We start from the raw sequence: 23,119 nt of genomic DNA on the forward strand, positions 1-23,119 counted from the left end.
GCAACAAACGGCACTGATTACGTATTTGTTTATATGTTCAGATGTGCTAACAAAACTGACGGGGTTCCATTTAAAAAACGTTGGTTTGTGTTAAAAAACATACTTCCGTGTATTTTTGTATTTTTTGTGTTAAACAATTACACTAGCCCCTCTCCTCACTTTCGGTCTGTGGAATCGGTTCGTCAGTATTTGATGTGGTTTACGAAATATATCCAGCGGTAACGTTAGGTGACTCACCCTATATACACTCCTGGAAATTGAAATAAGAAATCCGTGAATTCATTGTCCCAGGAAGGGGAAACTTTATTGACACATTCCTGGGGTCAGATACATCACATGATCACACTGACAGAACCACAAGCACATAGACACAGGCAACAGAGCATGCACAATGTCGGCACTAGTACAGTGTATATCCACCTTTCGCAGCAATGCAGGCTGCTATTCTTCCATGGAGACGATCGTAGAGATGCTGGATGTAGTCCTGTGGAACGGCTTGCCATGCCATTTCAACCTGGCGCCTCAGTTGGACCAGCGTTCGTGCTGGACGTGCAGACCGCGTGAGACAACGCTTCATCCATTCCCAAACATGCTCAATGGGGGACAGATCCGGAGATCTTGCTGGCCAGGATAGTTGACTTACACCTTCTAGAGCACGTTGGGTGGCACGGGATACTTGCGGACGTGCATTGTCCTGTTGAAACAGCAAGTCCCTTGCCGGTCTAGGAATGGTAGAACGATGGGTTCGATGACGGTTCGGATGTACCGTGCACTATTCAGTGTCCCCTCGACGATCACCAGAGGTGTACGGCCAGTGTAGGAGATCGCTCCCCACACCATGATGCCGGGTGTTGGCCCTGTGTGCCTCGGTCGTATGCAGTCCTGATTGTGGCGCTCACCTGCACGGCGCCAAACACGCATACGACCATTATTGGCACCAAGGCAGAAGCGACTCTCATCGCTGAAGACGACACGTCTCCATTCGTCCCTCCATTCACGCCTGTCGCGACACCACTGGAGGCGGGCTGCACGATGTTGGGGCGAGAGCGGAAGACGGCCTAACGGTGTGCGGGACCGTAGCCCAGCTTCATGGAGACGGTTGCGAATGGTCCTCGCCGATACCCCAGGAGCAACAGTGTCCCTAATTTGCTGGGAAGTGGCGGTGCGGTCCCCTACGACACTGCGTAGGATCCTACGGTCTTGGCGTGCATCCGTGCGTCGCTGCGGTCCGGTCCCAGGCCGACGGGCACGTGCACCTTCCGCCGACCACTGGAGACAACATCGATGTACTGTGGAGACCTCACGCCCCACGTGTTGAGCAATTCGGTGGTACGTCCACCCGGCCTCCCGCATGCCCACTATACGCCCTCGCTCAAAGTCCGTCAACTACACATACGGTTCACGTCCACGCTGTCGCGGCATGCTACCAGTGTTAAAGACTGCGATGGAGCTCCGTATGCCACGGCAAACTGGCTGACACTGACGGCGGCGGTGCACAAATGCTGCGCAGCTAGCGCCATTCGACGGCCAACATCGCGGTTCCTAGTGTGTCCGCTGTGCCGTGCGTGTGATCATTGCTTGTACAGCCCTCTCGCAGTGTCCGGAGCTAGTGTGGTGGGTCTGACACACCGGTGTCAATGTGTTCTTTTCTCCATTTCCAGGAGTGTATATTGACATCTCTCTCTCTCCACATCCACCACTGGTGGCGGCTCACCTCCAACGCTGATCAAAACTACAATAGCGAATATTCCAACAATGCCAACCAGCCAGAGACTGCACACAGCACAGTAAGTGATCTTCATACAGAGCGCTACGTGGCGTTGCCAACACTTACATAGCCCCCAAGCTACCCACAAAATATTTTACAAATTGTTTTGGGCAGTGCCCAATAATTATTTGCTAATTTTTTTATATTAACTACAACAAATATATCAAATGCACACAATTATTGATACACTGTTGGTCAAAAGCAAAAATTGTCCACTGTCCATAAAGACAGTCCTGACCATTCATCACAGCAGTAATTACAATGCACAAAGTCTGATCAGTAAAAGAAAATGCACATGGAAGTAGCGCATTTCCATGCAGTCTTGTAGAAGTAGTGTTGTCCTTCCAACGGTGCTGACTCTTGACATGCAGACAGGTAATGGGCCACAACAGAGCAAACCCACAGCAGAATCAGTCGAAGTTTTGAAGAATATTGGTAGGTAGATCATCATAGTCCTTGTAAAAATAAAGGTATTGGTGAGCCACCAAAGGTGCAGACCCTCTGCAGTCCTTGTAAAGAGTATGGTACTGGTGGGCCATCAAAGGTGCACACTCAATGTAGTCCTTCTGATGGTATTGGTGCACCACCAAAGATGCCGACCCACTGTAGTCCTTGTAGAGATGGCCAGCAGCCATCTGTTGCGACTTTATGAGTGCACAATCACCATCGAAGGGTTTTGCAGATAATATAGCAAGTCCATGAACCACCACTTGTGCAATCACAAAAAAAAATTTCAAATGTGATTAAAACCAGCAATGCTGTTAACCAGTCCCTTGCTGAATTATCAACACACATGTGAGCACTAACAGTCCCCTTCTTTTAACTTCTCACATATTGTGCATATACTATGACCAACAGAAATGTGTGCAGTAAAATGAAACTTAATTTGAAGAACTGGTGTGTATACAATTACAAATTTACGACACGAGAATACAATTACAAAGAACATATGGATAAAGATAACATTTGTAGTAATAAAGGCTTAACAAATGAATAGAAATAAGCAAATACATCAGTGTTACAGGAATTATGGCATATGTGAATAAATATAAAAGGAGAATAGCTTTCAAATCATTAACTTCACACATGAGCATTAAAACAGAACAGAGTAAATGATGTTTAAACTTCTTGACAAACTAATTAACATATTATTAATGCTAATTATATTTTAGGATAACAGTATTCCTTATCATAGTGAATGTAGCTTAGTATTAGAAAAGTTCTACAACATAACTCTTATCAGATAAACACATAAAGACAGGAAAAACACAAATACACAATGGAGCACAAACATATACCGAAATAACACAAAAGGAAAGGACAGGTTCTGTTTTGAGTGTAACATTTGGTACTGCAGTCCAACCCAAAACTTCATTCCATAGATCTTTCCTCTTATTTCAACATTTATTCCTGCAAAAAAAAAAAAGTCCTATCTAAACCTGTTGTCCCTAAACCCTACTGTTTTTTTTCACATCCTCCTTCAAAATAATTATTCCTCACTGTACACTACTTTTTTTGGCCAAACCTTTTTCTTACACCTTGTCACTGCCTTTCTTCCAATTCAGAAGAAGGCCTTCTTTTATATAGCCTACCCCCTCTTAAGCTAACTTAAATCTACTGAGCTCAGAAATCTATACTAGAGAACGAGGCAATGCAGCACCACAAAACAATTAACACAAACAGCAATGACAAAAAAATGAAAATTGGTAAAGCAAGCATCAATAAATATAAATTAGCAAAGCAAATGCAACATTACCACTTATATGAGCCAACGTGCAACAACAAGAAAAATAAATCAGTAGTAAAATTGGCTTAATACAATCTAAAATTCAGTACAACAATGCATGGCAAATGCAATAACTTATACTGAAACATGACAAAGCTCAAGCAGAAAAAATGTTACTGTAAAGATAGGAAGAATCTATTTACACCTTAATAGCTATGTCACATCTTAATACTAGACTGATGCATCACAAAAACTTACTCTACCAAACAAGTTACACAGTCGTCAAAAAATTATGTTTTCAATTCCTATGAGGGGAAATGTCTATTTGTGCTCCCTTTTTTTAAGAAAGTAGATTATAAACTATTATTTAATGAAACTGTAGAAAGAAAACATTTCTATTAGTACATCTATTAAATTTTATTTTAACCAATGCTGCAGTGCAGCTAGAAACTAGATATTAAACAAAATAAGCAAATATATACATAAAGCAACGCATGAAACCTCGTTCACTAACCATATGGCATTTCATAAGGCAGTAAAATAATCTCTCAACTAGACAGACAGTACCTGTAAAATGTTTCATCATTTCATTAGGCATTTCAGTAAATATCAGAAATTACGAGCTCCAAAGTGTAATCATATATCTTCAAGTATGAGCATGTCGTATTTGTGATGCTTTCTACAAAGAAATGTCAAAAGCGAGGTTAATGGTCTCTTTTTTTCTCTACCTAATGGCTTTCTTCCAGGCGACTGTCACGTACCTGGGAGCCCACAACACTTTACGTCGTCACTTACCTTCCTTACTCAAGTATTTATAGCAGTAGTTTCTGCTACAGTGACAATCTCATATAAAAATTTCACAGGTTGAAAATTTATGTTACAAATGTGTAGAATCAAAATCCCATGAATAGCAGTGTTGTGATACAGTCACATATGTATACATATTTCATAATTCTTAAAGTACGGTTCTTGGTTTCCAACATCCTTTTCCACAAATCAGAGTCCATAACCACTACTCATTATTCCTTACCTTATTACACATATACATACTCACTTCTTCAATATTTCATCATTATAAATACATAGCATAATCAAATTCCTCATGTCGTATCAGCACATTGATCATAAACATACCTAAACAGCATAATACAGATCATTGTCATAATAATAACATCATAACACGTCAGTCAAATCTTCAATAATCTCAAAACCTTTAAAAATTGTCTCTGCTCGTTTCAATAAAGTCATCTATCTCAAATGTACTTCAAACATCATGATCCCTTACCAAATACATCATTCAAAGCTCTCACACTATCACAATCGTTCTGAAAAAATATGAACAGTTCACAAAGTACACAAAAAAAAACAATTTCGTAAGTGTGAATTAATTTAAATGTGTAATTACATAAAGATGTATCACTGACATAGTAAAAAAAATGTTTCTCTGTTAAATAATCAGATAGCTGTGTAATTCTGTGTTAGAGAAATATGGTACCGACATGTAAAGTTGTATAAGCAAATACCATATTAGCTGGGGCTCCTAGCTCCTGCCACACGCTTAGTACACAAAGTAAACGCGTTTCTCCTGAGGAATAATTTAATTATAACCTCAGGTGTTACAAATTACAGCAATGGAATGAAATGCATCACCGAAAACATTCTTCGTAATTCAAAAATATTTAAAAATAAATGTTTTAAGTACAAAAATTAAGACACTCAAATACATGTACTGTAGCGCTAAACTGTGTGTCTTGTTGTAAGATAATCTCTGTCATTACTTAACGGTTACAATGTGCCAAGTGTCGTAATTATCGTCGTCCGTAAGCAAAGTTCTGTAGAAGTCAATGTACTTACCTTGTAATAAACAAAAGTGAAATGCTATTCATATAGGTGTAGTTATTACGCTTATCGCCGTGATCAAGAAAGTACTATACTTAATGTATTTTTGTGCTATGAAAGTGGCTGTCTCATTGTAACTATACCATAAAAGTTACTACTAAAACATGCTTTACTTTCCAAAATAGTACAGAAAAACTGTGCAGATATAAAACAGACACAGCGCAGAAGCAACAATGTAAATTGTGTCACTCAATAGCATTGTGATATAATCATGTAGCTGTCACATAAAATAACCACTGTGCCATCTGGTATCTCTCAGAAAGTACTTTAAATCCAGAATGTCTTTTCAAGTAAACCAAAATGTTGCATTGAAGACTCATTAGCAGTATATGTTCCAAATATGTAAGCCTTACAGTCGTTACGTAATCGTGCAATTACCAAGCAACAATGTACACACAGTAACACTGTGTCGTCTGTTCACTATAACAATGCTTTCGTAATTACTGTATAAATAAGTTCCCTAGGTTCTAGACTGGATAGTTAACTACAAAACATTTTGCATGTTAACAGTTTCTAAGTGCGACAAAGCGTACTAGTAACACGAAGTGAAAAATTTAATGGCAAAGAACCAAGTTAAAAAGCAGATTATCTGTCAATAAACGGTTTTACATATGAAATGTGGTGTAAACCTTTACTGTTCCTAGTACACAGAGTTTCAACTTCAACGTAATTATCATGCGGTATACGTCGGTAAAGAATACTGCAATTTTTCTCAAGGTTAGCTTCTATGTTATTTTTCTCAGGGCTGGCCGGCGCAAGTGGCTGCCTGCGGTGCGAGTCATTGTCTATTGTCTGTTTGTTGTCGCGCGGCGTTACTGGGGTTTGGATATCTAACTTCTACAAATTCACCTTGCCGAGAGGGCCGTGCCCTGTTTGAATCCCGCCAATTCTGATTAAATTCTAGTCTGTTGTTAAAATTATATCGTCTGTCGTCTTGTCGGTAGTTCCTGTAATTTCTTACTTGTCGGTCACGTGGTGGAGAACTTCTCCATGAGTCGTTACTGCGCTGTGGACCGTTGCGTCTGAAGTTATTCTGTCTCCCTTGATAATAATTATTTTGGGTTCCCAAATTATCTGTTTATCTGATTATCTTTGTCACAGTCATTTCTCTGCCAACGGTTGTCACACGGGTGGTGTCTGTTTTCGTCACGATTTACGTTGTAAGAATAGCCTTGTCGTGTCCAGTTACTATTTCTGTCATGACGGTATTGTAACGTATGTGACCTGTAATTGTTGTTCTCCCGATTTCGAGTCCCGCGATTGTCAGTGTCAATTGTTGGAGAGTCCCTGAAATGCTGAGAGGATGGTATGATAAAATTCTCCTTCGCTGTGACAATCGCGAATGACCTATCGCATTCTTACAGCTGGTTCATTCTCTAAGTAGCCACACATCATATCCAATCTGCACTATAATGACCAGTTGGAAGGAAAACAATGAGAGAATTGGTGAAGCCACGCTTGTGGATGAATATCGTTGCCAAAATTCTTAAATGTTTTGAATTTACGTTTAGTAATAAACAGCTTATAGTCAAAATCATCATGTAGGCTAGTCGCATATCGGTCAGTGTTACGTCGTGTCGGTGGTTCCATCTCAAAATTCGGTGCAACATGCTAATTTCTTTCATAATTTCCGAAATGCCTTGTGTTATTATTTTGTGACTTTTCCTATTTCTAAGTCCCTCTTCTCGTGTTGGAGTGCGAGTCTTCTCTGAAATATGTAGTTCTTATATTACCTGTGGAAAATTATCTTGTACTTCCAGGATTTCTCTTTTGTACCGTGTATTGATTTGATTCTGATTTTGTTTCAGATTCTTAATTTGTTCATACTCTTCTGTGTTAGTGAAAGCTAACGGTATTGTGTCATTCAGATCATCATCTACCTTTGTAAATAAGTTAGTGAACTGGTCCGGAAGTTGGGCTACGTTCTCCAATAATGAACTGATTTCCTTCGTGTGCTTTTCTGAACCAAGTTTTAGAGCATCTACTGTGTCCCTTACGTTTTCCTGAGTTTTTGCAAGTTGTGTAAGCGAATACGTAGATGCAACTGAGTCAATTTTAGCTTGCAAGATGTCTCGATTTTCATGAACAATGGTTTGCAGTTCTTTTCTAGCTGCTTCGTGATTCTGTAATGCATTCTCATGGCGCGAAAAAGTAGGAAGAAAATGCTCACAAATTTGTTTTTACATCATTACAGACTTTTTGACATTTATATTTTATTTTAAGTAACTCTGCCGTTAAATCTTCACGCATTTGTTCAATTCCATTGAGTCTAACGTTTGAAGCTGTTGCTGTCTTTGTCTCTGATTTTGTTCCATTGTGTCTAACTTTTAAAGCTGTCGCTGTGTTTGTATCTTATTTTGTTTCATTTGTTGCATTAATTGCAATAATAATGTATTAGTGTCTGGAATCTGTTCCTCAATGCTTTTCGGCAGTGCATTTGCACTGCAACATTCGCATTTTGAAAAGCAGATAATGTGTCTTGACTTAACTGAGAAAAAGGTGAGGATGCAAAACCTGAATCTACGGTATCTGCAAGATTGTGTCCTATCATTTCGGGTTCCTGGGGCAAGCTGTTGCCGACCGATCGATCGACAATACGACCCTGCTCACTATCTGATTCACTATCTTCACAATTATTTATTGCCTCGTCCATTTCCCTATGCACAATTACCAAATTACTATGTTGAACATTAGTTAATTCATTATATGGTGGCTTTAACACACTACTCTCGTGTTCACTGTCATTTCTCAGTATGCGTTGGAGCCTAGTAATACGTTTTTTACACGCTATAATTGCCACAATATTTCACACGATAACACAGGAAAGCACAATTTGAAGAGTAAAAAAAAGAAAAAAACTTTAAAATAGCACTGAAAATAATATACAATTAATTGGAAGCGCGGCTACGAAATACTTGGTGCAAATCTACATGCATGTCACAACTGTTTTACTGTACAACAATGAAAAACTACAACTACAAAGGAAATTCTCCCTACAATTACGCACTAGCAATAAACAATAACTACAGTAATTACACAAAGTAGAAGAAAAAAGCAGAAGATTCCAGTGAGGTATCGTCGGCTAAGGGTCGACATATGTAACATCCCCTTAGAAAAATTGAAATGACACTGCTGGAAAACCTCTTACGTTATTTGATTTTCAAATAGCTAAGTAAAACTGAACGTACTCAGACATTTCTTTCTTTACTTATTCTGATCATCACTAAACTGACACACAATATTTTTAGCGCAACACAATCTGACTTTCAATAATTCCCACAAAAGAATGGCCCTCACTAACATTAACCTATACGTTTCACAAATCACTTACCTCACAAAAATCTTCGTTACTCGAACTACTGCAATACAACGAGCGTCAATACTGCCAGCTAAATAAAAGATTCTAACATATATATATCATCCACCACTGTTGGCGGCTCACCTCCAACTGCGCAACGCTACGCGCTGTTCACATCCAACTGCCCAACACTACAATAGCTAATATTCCAATAATGCCAACCAGCCACAGAGTGCACACAGCACAGTCAGTGATTTTCATACAGAGCGCTACGTGGCGTCACCAGCATAGAAACCTAAACAGCCTACTTACAAACTCACGACAAATACTGTAAGTTCAGCTCTGGCGCTAACAGATTCAGGGTCTGACGATGACTTGCAGCAACCAGGTTTCACACAGTTTCTCCACGAACATCACAATTCCACATAAACTATTGTCCAAACACTTTCTAAGCTCACTGTGCTGCAGCTTCAAACTCCCGACCGACCTTAGAAAAATTCCAAGTTCGCAGCACTGTATTATTCTAAATCTTCGAAAGTATTCTCAGAAAAATCTTAAGTTCACTGTAGCAATGCGACGATCTCGTCACTCATCGGAGCATAGGTCCGGTCTTTTCAACTTCCAAATGAATTATGTTCTAGAATTATACCTGCTTTTTAAGAGAGTCATCAGAATCTTCCTTGATATTATAGTTCCAAAGATGTTGGCAGTTTTATCAGTGCAAAGTTACTATTCACAAATTTTTTAATAATTAATTTACAAACATGGTCAAGTACCCTCAGTTATAGAAAGATAATATAGTTTATCATACTACCACTAATTTCATTAATTTACAGATTACTTCATGTGAAAAGGCTGTTTTTATATCGTAGAAGACACAACTGGTTTATAATTCAAAACGTCTGATAGCATGTTTCGATAAAGCTCGTCAAGTGCTATCCGTAGACACTCTATTCTTGAAAATCGCTCATGAGGTTAAGAAGTAAATAATTTTTAAACTTCATAAATCTTTACAAAACCTTCATCTTGATTATCTCAAAAACCGGGAGTACGATTAGTCGTAGCGAGAGTACGATTAAATGCACAACCCTTCTTGATTTCCTCTTAATTTGCATGTATTTACATATTTTCTGGCCGTATCCGTTCAGATTATGGTCCTTTCAATGAATATTTCGCGACGCTCTTTCCTGCCACAGAGGACGTCCTCCTTCCATAGTTTACCTGATGCGTCAGTGGTAGAGACGGCTAATAACCACAATCAGACATCTACAACAAGATAATACATTAATAAGTTTAATATGCTTAGTCTTTAAAATGTACAGCGATGAGCCAAAGAAAATATACACCTGCCTAATCCTAATATCGTGTAGGGCCCTCAAGAGCTAGCACAAGTGCCGCAACACGACGTGGCATGGACTCGACTAATGTCTGAAGTATTGCTGGAGGGAATTGACACCAAGAAATTTGCAGGGCTGCCCATAAATCCGTAAGAGTACGAGGGAGTGGGGATCTCTTCTGAACAGAACGTTGCATGTCATCCCAGATATGCTCAAAAATGTTCATATATGGGGAGTTTGGTGGTCAGCGGAAATGTTTAAACTCAGAAGAGTGTTTCTGAAGCCGCTCTGTGGCAATTCTGGACGTGTGGACTGTCGCATTGACCTGCTGGAATTCCCCAAGTCCGTCGGAATACACAATCGACATCAGTGGATGCAGGTGATCAGACAGGGCGTTTACGCACATGTCACCTGCCACAGTCGTATCTAGACGTATCAGGGATCCCATATCACTCCAGCTGCACACGCTCCACACCATTACAGAGCGTCCACCTTCCCCTGCTGACATGTAGGGTCCATGGATTCATGAGGTACTCTCCATATCCGTACATGTCCATCCGCTCGATACAATTTGAAATTAGACTCGTCCAATCAGGCAACATATTTCCAGTTGGTTCAAATGGCTCTGAGCACTATGGGACTTTACATCTGAGGTCATCAGTCCCCTAGAACGTAGAACTACTTAAACCTAACTAACCTAAGGACATCACACACACCCATGCCCTACGCAGGATTCGACCCTGCGACCGTAGCAGTCGCGTGGTTCCGGGCTGAAGCGCCTAGAACCGCTCGGCCACCCCGGCTGGCATGTTTCCAGTAATCAACAGTCCAATGTCGGTGTTGAAGGGCCCAGGCGAGGCGTAAAGCTTTGTGTCGTGCAGTCATCAAGAGTACACAAGTGGGCCTTCGGCTCCGAAAGCCCATATCAATAATGTTTCGTTGAATGGTTCACACGCTGACCCTTGCTGATAGCCCAGCCTTGAAATCTGTAGCAATTTTCGGAAGGGCTGCACTTTTGTCAAGTTGAACGGTCCTCTTCAGCCGTCGTTGATCCGGTTCTTGCAAGATCTTTTTCCAGTCGCAGAGATGTCGGAGATTTGATATTTTACCGGATTCCTGATAGTCGTGAAATGGTCGTACAGGGAAATCCCCACCTCATCGCTACTTCGGAGATTCTGTGTCCCATCGCTCCAGCACCGACTACAACACCACGTTTTAACTCACTTAAACCTTGATAACCTGCCATTATAGCAGCAGTAACAGATCTAACAATTGCGCCAGACACTTGTTGTCTTATAAAGGCGTTGCCAACCGCAGCGCCCTATTCTGTCTGTTAACATATCTCTGTATTTGAATACGCATGCATATACCAGTTTCTTTGGCGCTACAGTGCACATTAGATCGTATACCTGTAGGTCCTTCCGCGGTGCTGAGCTGAAGTAAGAGTAATGTTCTTGATAGTAACAAACAGCCTTGAATGGCCAAAAACTTATATGTATCTAAATAGTAGCGTCGTGCTATGTCGATGTACTGTCTTCACTGCCGTCTTCCATACGAGTGTTGAGTGAAGCAGCTTAAAAAGATGTACCGACCAAACACAGGCGCGGGAAAAAATTATTCAAAACAGTCATTACACACGTCGAAACGTCGATCTGGGCGTACCCAACTTACATAACTTCTCTTCCTATTTTGAGTGGCACCTGAGTATTTTCGATGCGTCTTTGTATTTGAGGTGAAGTCAACTTCCAGTAAAATGATTGTATAAAATCATCTCGTTTGACTATTTTATTTTCATTATTCATTGAGTATATGCACGATGCGTTTACCCCAGACAAGTTCAGAAGACTGAAGAAAGTAACGAAAGGCCCTTTCTTACTGTTCCTCGCCACCGAACAATGTGAACAAAACTGGTTCACTACATCAATACCAAGTTTTGTCTGATTGTAAAAAGGGACTATTCCGAGTTTTCTTTTATCTCCAGTAGATGCATCAACTGAATTATCTGCATGAATTGATGATACCAAAATCGGGGTTTTTTTCTTTCTATGTGTTTACGAAACAGTTATTCATCAACCAAGAGGTATTCGCCTGGTGTGAAATAACACTGTTCCGTAAGATCAAGAACTCGAGTCAGTTTATCTGGTATTCTCCTGTCTGGTCTCATGCTGCAGTCGTCAAAGTGGAGACATCGCAACAAAAAACGAAATCTCTGCTCGGTCATTGCTAAATAGCAAGACTGCACTCCTCATCCTTTGTGATTATCCCACACTTTTTCAGTACTTGTGCTGGTACAATGGCGAGAACCAATAAGCAAAATAATATCAGGACGCCAATTTCGATTTCCTCTGCCAGTTGAGCATCCCTGCCTCTGGAGAAACTGTTCTTCATTTTCTGAATATGCAGATTTCTGTATTTCATGATGATGTTTTCATTGCGTCATCATCAAATAGTCGCAAAGCATCTATTTCTGTTTTATCATCTTCAACTTTACCTTTTGATTGTTGTTGTTGTGGTGGTCTTCAGTCCTGAGACTGGTTTGATGCAGCTCTCCATGCTACTTTATTCTGTGCAAGCTTTTTCACCTCCCAGTACCTACTGCAAACTACATTCTTCTGAATCTGCTTAGTGTATTCATCTCTTGGTCTCCCTCTACAATTTTTACCCTCCACACTGCCCTCCAGTACTAAATTGGTGATCCCTTGATGCCTCAGAACATATCCTACCAGCCGATCCCTTCTTCTAGTCAAGTTGTGCCACAAACTCCTCTTCTCCCCAATTCTATTCAGCACCTCCTCATTAGTTATGTGATCTACCAATCTAATCTTCAGCATTCTTCTGTAGCACCACATTTCGAAAGCTTCTATTCTCTTCCTATCTAAACTATTTATCGTCCATGTTTCACTTCCATACATGGCTACACTCCATACAAATACTTTCAGAAACGACTTCCTGACACTTAAATCAATACTCGATGTTAACAAATTTCTCTTCTTCAGAAACGCTTTCCTTGCCATTGCCAGTCTACATTTTATACCCTCTCTACTTCAACCATCATCAGTTATTTTGCTCCCCAAATAGCAACACTCCTTTACTACTTTAAGTGTCTCATATCCTAATCTAATTCCCTCAGCATCACCAGACTTAATTCGACTACATTCCATTATCCTCGCTTTGCTTTTGTTGATGTTCATCTTATACCCTCCTTTCAAGACACTGTCCATTCCGTTCAACTACTCTTCCAAGTCCTTTGCTGTCTCTGACAGAATAACAATGTCATAGGCGAACGTCAAAGTTTTTATTTCTTCTCCGTGAATTTTGATACCTACTCCGAACTTTTCTTTTGTTTCCTTTACTGCTTGCTCAATATACAGATTGAATATCATCAGGGAGAGGCTACACCCCTGTCTCACTCTCTTCCCAACCACTGCTTCCCTTTCATGTCCCTCCACTCTTATAACTGCCATCTGTTTTTTGTACAAATTGTAAATAGCCTTTCGCTCCCTGAATTTGACCCCTGCCACCCTTAGAACTTGAAAGAGAGTATTCCAGTCAACATTGTCAAAAGCTTTCTCTAAGCCTACAAATGCTAGAAACGTAGGTTTGCCTTTCCTTAATCTATTTTCTAAGGTGAGTCGTAGGATCAGTATTGCCTCACGTGTTCCAACATTTCCATGGAATCCAAACTGATATTCCCCGATGTCGGCTTCTACCAGTTTTTCCATTCGTCTGTATAGAATTCGCGTTAGTATTTTGCAGCTGTGACTTATTAAACAGATAGTTCGGTAATTTTCACATCAGTCAACACCTGCTTTCTTTGGGATTATAATTTATATTCTTCTTGAAGTCTAGGGGAATTTAACCTGTCTCATACATCTTGCTCACCAGATGGTAGAGTTTTGTCAGGACTGGCTCTCCCAAGGCTGTCAGAAGTTCTAATGGAATGTTCTCTACTCCAGGGGCCTTGTTTCGACTTAGGTCTTTTAGTGCTCTGTCACTCTTCACGCATTATCACGTCTCCCATTTCATCTTCACCTACATACTCGTTCATTTCCATACTGTTGTCCTCAAGAACATCGCAACCTTTTGGTAAGAGGCTCATAATATTATGTGATAGATTTTTCACATGTTAATGGGACACATTATTTCTCCCTACAAATTCCTCTACATCACTCTTTTCGCAGTCGCAGTCGCTTGCCATCCATTCTGCCTCAGAGCAGTTATTATCAGATGCTAAATATTACTATCACAGTCGGCCTTCTTCTGGATCACATTCCTCTCGTCACTCCACCCAAACGTTAGGGTCTCAGCCTCTCCTCTACATAACGGAAAATATTCGTTTTTTTCTGGAATGAAACAAGGAAATAAATAAAGATAGAAAGCTGACTGATGTATACATCAGATAGGTCATAGTTAAATTTCGCTCTTTCGCTAGTGTCAATGCAGTAACTAAATCGCTCCTTGCAACAGGTAAATATGTTACCTATAAAATACAGAAAATCATAAATAAATTACTGTTAGGAGATACGGAAAGTAAGCCATTCCCAGAAAGAAAAAACCATGATAAGAGTCACACGAAAGGTCACATTGGTTTCAAACGAAGTATTTCACTCAAAGTGCCAAGTACACTCCTGGAAATTGAAATAAGAACACCGTGAATTCATTGTCCCAGGAAGAGGAAACTTTATTGACACATTCCTGGGGTCAGATACACTACATGATCACACTGACAGAACCACAGGCACATAGACACAGGCAACAGAGCATGCACAATGTCAGCACTAGTACAGTGTTTATCCACCTTTCGCAGCAATGCAGGCTGCTATTCTCCCATGGAGACGATCGTAGAGATGCTGGATGTAGTCCTGTGGAATGGCTTGCCATGCCATTTCCACCTGGCGCCTCAGTTGGACCAGCGTTCGTGCTGGACGTGCAGACCGCGTGAGACAACGCTTCATCCAGTCCCAAACATGCTCAATGGGGGACAGATCCGGAGATCTTGCTGGCCAGGGTAGTTGACTTACACCTTCTAGAGCACGTCGGGTGGCACGGGATACATGCAGACGTGCACTGTCCTGTTGGAACAGCAAGTTCCCTTGCCAGTCTAGGAATGGTAGAACGATGGGTTCGATGATGGTTTGGATGTACCGTGCACTATTCAGTGTCCCCTCGACGAAAACCAGAGGTGTACGGCCAGTGTAGGAGATCGCTCCCCACACCATGATGCCGGGTGATGGCCCTGTGTGCCTCGGTCGTATGCAGTCCTGATTGTGGCGCTCACCTGCACGGCGCCAAACACGCATACGACCATCATTGGCACCAAGGCAGAAGCGACTCTCATCGCTGAAGACGACACGTCTCCATTCGTCCCTCCATTCACGCCTGTCGCGACACCACTGGAGGCCGGCTGCACGATGTTGGGGCGTGAGCGGAAGACGGCCTAATGGTGTGCGGGACCGTAGCCCAGCTTAATGGAGATGGTTGCGAATCGTCCTCGCCGATACCCCAGGAGAAACAGTGTCCTTAATTTGCTGGGAAGTGGCGGTGCGGTCCCTTACGGCACTGTGTAGGATCCTACGGTCTTGGTGTGCATCCGTGCGTCGCTGCGGTCCGGTCCCAGGTCGACAGGCACATGCACTTTCCGCCGACCACTGGCGACAACATCGATGTACTGTGGAGACCTCACGCCCCACGTGTTGAGCAATTCGGCGGTACGTCCACCCGGCCTCCCGCATGCCCACTATACGCCCTCGCTCAAAGTCCGTCAACTGCACATACGGTTCACGTCCACGCTGTCGCTGCATGCTACCAGTGTTAAAGACTGCGATGGAGCTCCGTATGCCACGGCAAACTGGCTGACCCTGACGGCGGCGGTGCACAAATGCTGCGCAGCTAGCGCCATTCGACGGCCAGCTCGGCGGTTCCTGGTGTGTCTGCTGTGCCGTGCGTGTGATCATTGCTTGTACAGCCCTCTCGCAGTGTCCGGAGCAAGTATGGTGGGTCTGACACACCGGTGTCAATGTGTTCTTTTTTCCATTTCCAGGAGTGTATATGCAGATATGTACAGAGACTGTCGTATATGATATAACGAGTGCCATTAAGTGTTAAATAAATGAAATACTGAAGATAACAATCAATTAAAGATGCTTACAAATGCCGCGTGGAGGACATATTTCATTCCTTCTAAAGAAAGGGCAAGAGCTCCCTGCGAAGGACACGCTGTCTGGAGCCTGCGTATCGGGAGAATTACTCATGTGTGCACAGTGACAGATGGTCTGAAGCGGGTTCAGTCGAGTACGGAGTTCTAATTTTCGTCTGCTAGAGGACAGTAGGGGACAGGACTAAACGGAAAGAATGTTCACCATCAGAGTCCAGCAGTGCACAGAGACATTCTAGAAACAAAATTACAATTATATCGTTGCCTTCAGCTGCTAACGGGCTAACTCATGGAAATGGAAAAAAGAACACATTGACACCGGTGTGTCAGACCCACCATACTTACTCGGGACACTGCGAGAGGGCTGTACAAGCAATGATCACACGCACGGCACAGCGGACACACCAGGAACCGCGGTGTTGGCCGTCGAATGGCGCTAGCTGCGCAGCATTTGTGCACCGCCGCCGTCAGTATCAGCCAGATTGCCGTGGCATACGGAGCTCCATCGCAGTCTTTAACACTGGTAGCATGCCGCGACAGCGTGGACGTGAACCGTATGTGCAGTTGACGGAATTTGAGCGAGGGCGTATAGTGGGCATGCGGGAGGCCGGGTGGACGTACCGCCGAATTGCTCAACACGTGGGGCGTGAGGTCTCCACAGTACATCGATGTTGTCGCCAGTGGTCGGCGGAAGGTGCACGTGCCTGTCGACCTGGGACCGGACCGCAGCGACGCACGGATGCACGCCAAGACCGTAGGATCCTACGCAGTGCCCTAGGGGACCGCACCGCCACTTCCCAGCAAATTAGGGACACTGTTGCTCCTGGGGTATCGGCGAGGACCATTCGCAACCGTCTCCATGAAGCTGGGCTACGGTCCCGCACACCGTTAGGCCGTCTTCCGCTCACGCCCCAACATCGTGCAGCCCGCCTCCAGTGGTGTCGCGACAGGCGTGAATGGAGGGACGAATGGAGACGTGTCGTCTTCAGCGATGAGAGTCGCTTCTGCCTTGGTGCCAATGATGGTCGTATGCGTGTTTGGCGCCGTGCAGGTGAGCGCCACAATCAGGACTGCATACGACCGAGGCACACAGGGCCAACACCCGGCATCATGGTGTGGGGAGCGATCTCCTACACTGGCCGTACACCTCTGGTGATCGTCGAGGGGACACTGAATAGTGCACAGTACATCCAAACCGTCATCGAACCCTTCGTTCTACCATTCATAGACCGGCAAGGGAACTTGCTGTTCCAACAGGACAATGCACATCCGCATGTATCCCGTGCCACCCAACGTGCTCTAGAGGTGTAAGTCAACTACCCTGGCCAGCAAGATCTCCGGATCTGTCCCCCATTGAGCATGTTTGGGACTGGATGAAGCGTCGTCTCACGCGGTCTGCACGTCCAGCACGAACGCTTGTCCAAGTGAGGCGCCAGGTGGAAATGGCATGGCAAGCCGTTCCACAGGACTACATCCAGCATCTCTACGATCGTCTCCATAGGAGAATAGCAGCCTGCATTGCTGGGAAAGATGGATATACACTGTACTAGTGCCGACATTGTGCATGCTCTGTTTCCTGTGTCTATGTGCCTGTGGTTCTGTCAGTGTGATCATGTGATGTATCTGACCCCAGGAATGTGTCAATAAAGTTTCCCCTTCCTGGGACAATGAATTCACGGTGTTCTTATTTCAATTTCCAGGAGTGTATATCAACGGGGACAGGTGAGAATGTGTGCCCCGACCGGGACCTCCTGCGTACATGGCAGACGCTCTATCCATCTGAGCCACCGAGGGCACAGAGGATAGTGCGACTGCAGGGACTATCTCGCGCACGCCTCCCGCGAGACCCACATTCTCACCTTGTATGTCCACACACTACATTCGTAGTGTCCCACCTCAACACTCTCATTACTCTTGGGAGACATTCTTACCAAGTCCTGTAAGAGTTCGGGGAATATGTTTGCATCCGCACAGAAGAGGAAGGTCATGGCCGGTGTTGCCAGAACTATATACTTATATGGATATGGTGTCTGTTCTTTCGGACATGTCCGAAAGAACAGACACCATATCCGTATAAGTATATTCAAGAAACAGGTCAAGAAAATGTTTTCATGTGTTGTTATATTTATTTTAGAAAAATGGTTCAAATTGGCTCTGAGCACTATGGGATTTAACATCGGAAGTTATCAGTCGCCTAGAACTTAGAACTACTCCTTACCTAACTAACCTAAGGACATCACACACATCCATGCACGAGGCAGGATTCGAACCTGCGACCATAGCGGTCACGCGGTTCCAGACTGAAGCGCCCAGAACCGCACGGCCACAATGCCCGGCTATATTTAGTTCTAGAAGGTTTCTTTGTTTATGTCTGTACAGTTTTGTATATGCTTTTAGTAGCGTGAACGTGGTCTAAAGTAAATATGTAGATCATTTTTCCACTGATGAACGCTGTACGAACTAGAGTGAGAAAGATTTAAGACAGTGTGAATACAGACGACGGGGAATTTTTTATCTTATGTTAAGTAAGTTTATAGTAAAAGAAAACCTAACTCGAGAGCAAATGAAAATAGTTAATAACGTAAACTATAAACAAAATATGAGAATGTTCAATACGTATTTCGGGAAAAAAGTGCAGTTGGAAAGTGTGTTATTTGTTGATTGGTTAGTCATGAAAAGAGCGGGCTAACGCTGTAGAATAATGTTTTCCTATTATTTCCTATTGAAAGTAATGGCGTATTTATTCCTATGTGTTTTTTTAAATTTACGAATTATTAAGTAATTTTGTGTATGAGAAAATACTGTAATTTCGCGTGGCATATTGAGGAGATCGGTGACTAAAAACTTGACTGCATTAGACACCGATAAACTTGATAGTATGGCGAGCACTTTCATTTAAGAACAATCCGTGCTTAGTAGCTGTTCAGTGAACGTATACATGTCAAGGTTTAGAATATAGCAAAGTTGTGCCATTATTTCCTCCTTTCATTCAAAATGAAAACCTCCCGATTCTCGGAACAGTTACGTTGTATAGAGCCTGGTGCGAGTTGCAGTGCGGTAGGTTTCTGCTCAGTTTTCCTACCGGTGATCCGCAGCAACGTGTTCACAGGTAGGTGCAGGTAATGGACGAAAGAAACTGCGCATCCGCAACACGTGAGGCTACACCGTGTCTCGACTCCTCCCCGGACACACGATTGGCTACACTGTGTCTCGTTTTCTCCCCCCGCAGACTCCTCGACTTATGCTCTTTGTTGCCAAAAGAAATAAGCAATGGAAATTCAAAGAGGCGTGGATGCCTATTGTCATCCGCGCAATTACTCGAGTGCCCTCCCTCGCATTGCTGTGAGCCAACACGGCGCGCCAGGTGCAGACGACGGAGATGGCTCGGATATGATGTCATTTTTCAATTTCTCCAGGCGTATTTTATGACGAAATAAATCTCTGGTATGAGTGTGCGTAGGACACAATATTTCGGCAATCGACCACGTTGCCATCATCAGGTGCGCTGATGTACTGACCGACGGTGGGCCGGCGCCATGCATGTATAAGACAATCCCCCTCTCGCTCCTCCCTCAGGCGCTTCCTATGAGTCGGTGCGGTCCGCGCCCTTCTCGCGGTCCGGGTACAGCATCCGTTCTCCCGCCGTCTGGGCGCTGCGTCCTAGGTCTTCTCGTCCAGGAGGGTCTGCCGGCACCGCTATCGTTACTCTTCCCTCCTCCCCAGAAGTTGGTACACTCTGGGAAATATCGTTTTTCTACTTAATCCGGGTGATCGCGGGTTTCCACGCCTTGCTAAGGATGTAACCGCTGTCACCCTTTAGTTGTGGCTCCCTTACTCTGATCTCTATGGCTTCTTTGATGACACAGTCCAGTATTTGCAAATCTGTGTCAGGACTTTGGTTTGGTCATAATCCATGCTGTGGATTTCCGACAGGCAATGCTCAGCGAGTGCCGTCTTACTGGACTGTTGCAGTCTAGTGTGCCGTTGATGTAATCGGCATCGGTCCTCAACGGTACGAATGGTTTCACCTATGTATACACTACCACATTGGCAAAGCATCTGATAACACCCTGATTTACGTAGACCAAGGTTGTCCTTGACACTACCAAGAAGGCTCTTGGTTGTGCTTGGAGGACAGAAGATGGTTTGCACTTGGTGTTTACGTAAAATGCGTCCAATTTTTCCCGATAAGGCCCCACAAAACGGAATAATAGCCAAGACCGCCTCCTCCTGAGGTTCACCTCAGTTTCCGCCAGTGTGGGATGTAGAGCCTTCCGAATTTGCCCTTTCTTGTAACCGTTCCTCCGAAACACGATATTAAGATGGTCCAATTCTCGTTGCAGATTGTCCCTGTCGGAGGTGGCGTGAGCTCTGTGAACAAGAGTTCTGAGCTCGCCATTCTTTTGTGCCGGGTGGTGGTAGCTATCCGCATGTAGGTACAATTCGGTGTGCGTCTTCTTCCTATACACGCTGTGGCCCAAACTGCCGTCAGCTCGTCTTCTGATCATCTAGGAAAGGGAGCATCCCATCCGTTTCGATCTTCATGGTGAACTTAATATTCTCGTGTCTGGAGTTGAGATGTGTGAGGAAGTCTGCCAGTTTATCTCTTCCATGTGGCCAGATAACAAAATTATCATCCACATATCTAAAGAAATAGATGGGTTTTAGATGTGCTGATTCAAGAGCTTCCTCTTCAAAATGTTCCATGTACATATTTGCGACAGCAGGTGAGAGTGGACTCCCCATAGCTATTTGACAGTGAATACTACGAACAGATAGAAGGATTTATTTCGTCGGCTTCGATATGGCTTTGCGAACCTTTCTGGGCTAAGCCCAGCAGCGCAAAAGCAGTGGGGCAGCTGCTGTCCTCCTAGCCTGCTATTTCGCGGGTTCAAATTTACGGCAATGACAGAGTCTGAATTTGTCGTCTGTTTGCCGTCACCAGCGGTTGAGGCCAAGTCGCCACTAACGTTGCGCCCCCATGACTACGCTAAGGTGAGCGCGTCCGTCAGCTGCCAAAACGAGACGATCGCACAGCCTCGCCTATCCTTTAGAATTTCGCCGTTCTGCCGAGTTTGTCCGTTACCTCTCAGACGTCTTTCAAAGGTTCCTCCACTGCACATAAAACTTCCTTAAGTCCGACATCACGAGACGCATAAACTCATAAAGCAGTGGAGGAGTACCGCGTAGCAGCCTGCGCGGTATGGCAGTCGCTTCCGCCGAGGGCTCCCGCTACCATTAAGGAAGCGGCGGACCCCACCTCGGCCAGAGCCTCCGGTAATTTCTGGAACACGCGGGCCGCGCCGCCGCGGCGGGTTTTTCCTGCCGGGATGCCGGCGGACGCGCGATGCGTGGAGCCGGGAAAAACTTCCGTCTTAATTACGGGGCGCGGGCACCGGCAATAAAATGAATTTACTGCGGCGTGGCGCGGCTTGCGAGCGCTCTTAATGACAGCCACTTGAAGCGGCCCGTAGCCCGAGGCGCCTCGCGGGATTTACGGGGCCGCCCGGAGAGGAATCGCGCGCGCTTCGGCAGTTTTACGGCCTCTGGACGGCCGAAGAGGGTTCTGCGATTTACGACCAATTGGCGCCTCCCTTTCGAGACTAAGAGTGACGGCAATACAAACAGAGCTTGTGAAAATCTGTGATGTGCTCTCACGTCAGTAAACCACGTCAATGTGCACTCGGTAGCGATTTACGGTACTGTTTTCGAGAAACAAGCGTCACTATTAATGTTAACACTCTGTAGACCAGTATTTCCTCGGCTTTTTTGTGTTGGATCCCTTGTGTGTAGTTTATGCAACTCCAGAATCCTTACAAAGTAACGTTTTCAGTATCGTGTTGTAAGTAGGCTGTTTAGGTTTTTTTTATTGGTAACGCCACGTAGCGCTCTGTATGAAAATCACCGGCTCTGCTGTGTGCAGTCTGTGGCTGGTTTGCATTGTTGTTGGCTACTGTAGTGTTGGGCAGCTGGATGTTAACAGCGCGTAGCGTTGCGCAGTTGGAGGTGTGCTGCAAGCAGTGGTGGGTGTGGGGAGTGAGATGGCGGAGTTTTGAGAGCGGATGGTCTGGACGTGTGTCCATCAGAGACAGTAAATTTGTAAGACTGGATGTCATGAACTGATATATATATATATATATATAATGACTTTTGAACACTATTAAGGTAAATACATTGTTTGTTCTTTATCAAAATCTTTCATTTGCTAACTATGCCTATCAGTAGTTAGTGACTTCAGTAGTTAAAATCTTTTATTTAGCTAGCAGTATTGGCGCTCGCTGTATTGCAGTAGTTGTGAGGTAAGTGATTCATGAAAGGTATAGGTTATTGCTAGTCAGGGCCATTCTTTTGTAGGGATTATTGAAAGTCACATTGCGCTAAAAAGTATTGTGCGTCAGTCTAAGTACAGTTATTTATAATTTTTATAAGGGGACATTTCAGTGCACGAAAAAGTTTGCTGGATAAGAAATAAGCGGCACTCAAGAAGTTACCATTCGAAGGCCACAGAAACCCCTTGCTTATACACAGTGCTTATATACTGTGCAAGGTGGCAACCTGTATGATCTCTCCACTGGGAGTGCAAGTCCCAAATCAATCGCCACTTCGTGTTTTTCAGTAATTAAATAGAGCAGTAATGACAAGTATCAGCATTGATGTGAACAAATTTGCGGTTCATCACGCTATGCTAAGAGAGGTGCCTAAGAGATGAGCAATGAGAATGTACTGTGTTGCATTAAGTACAAATAATTTTTCTGGACAGAGTTTTGTGAGCCATTTTACTCAGGGAATTGGTGGCGTGAAGCCAGCAGTGCGTTAGACCGAAGATCGAATTTTACAACCTGCAGCACCCCAGAAGATGCTGTCCCTATCAGACCGGTTCAATTGGCTCTAAGCACCACGGGACTTAACATCTGATGTCATCAGTCCCCTAGACTTA

The sequence above is a fragment of the Schistocerca gregaria genome, chromosome 8 (genome assembly GCF_023897955.1).
Source record: "Schistocerca gregaria isolate iqSchGreg1 chromosome 8, iqSchGreg1.2, whole genome shotgun sequence".
Lineage (NCBI taxonomy): Eukaryota > Metazoa > Arthropoda > Insecta > Orthoptera > Acrididae > Schistocerca > Schistocerca gregaria.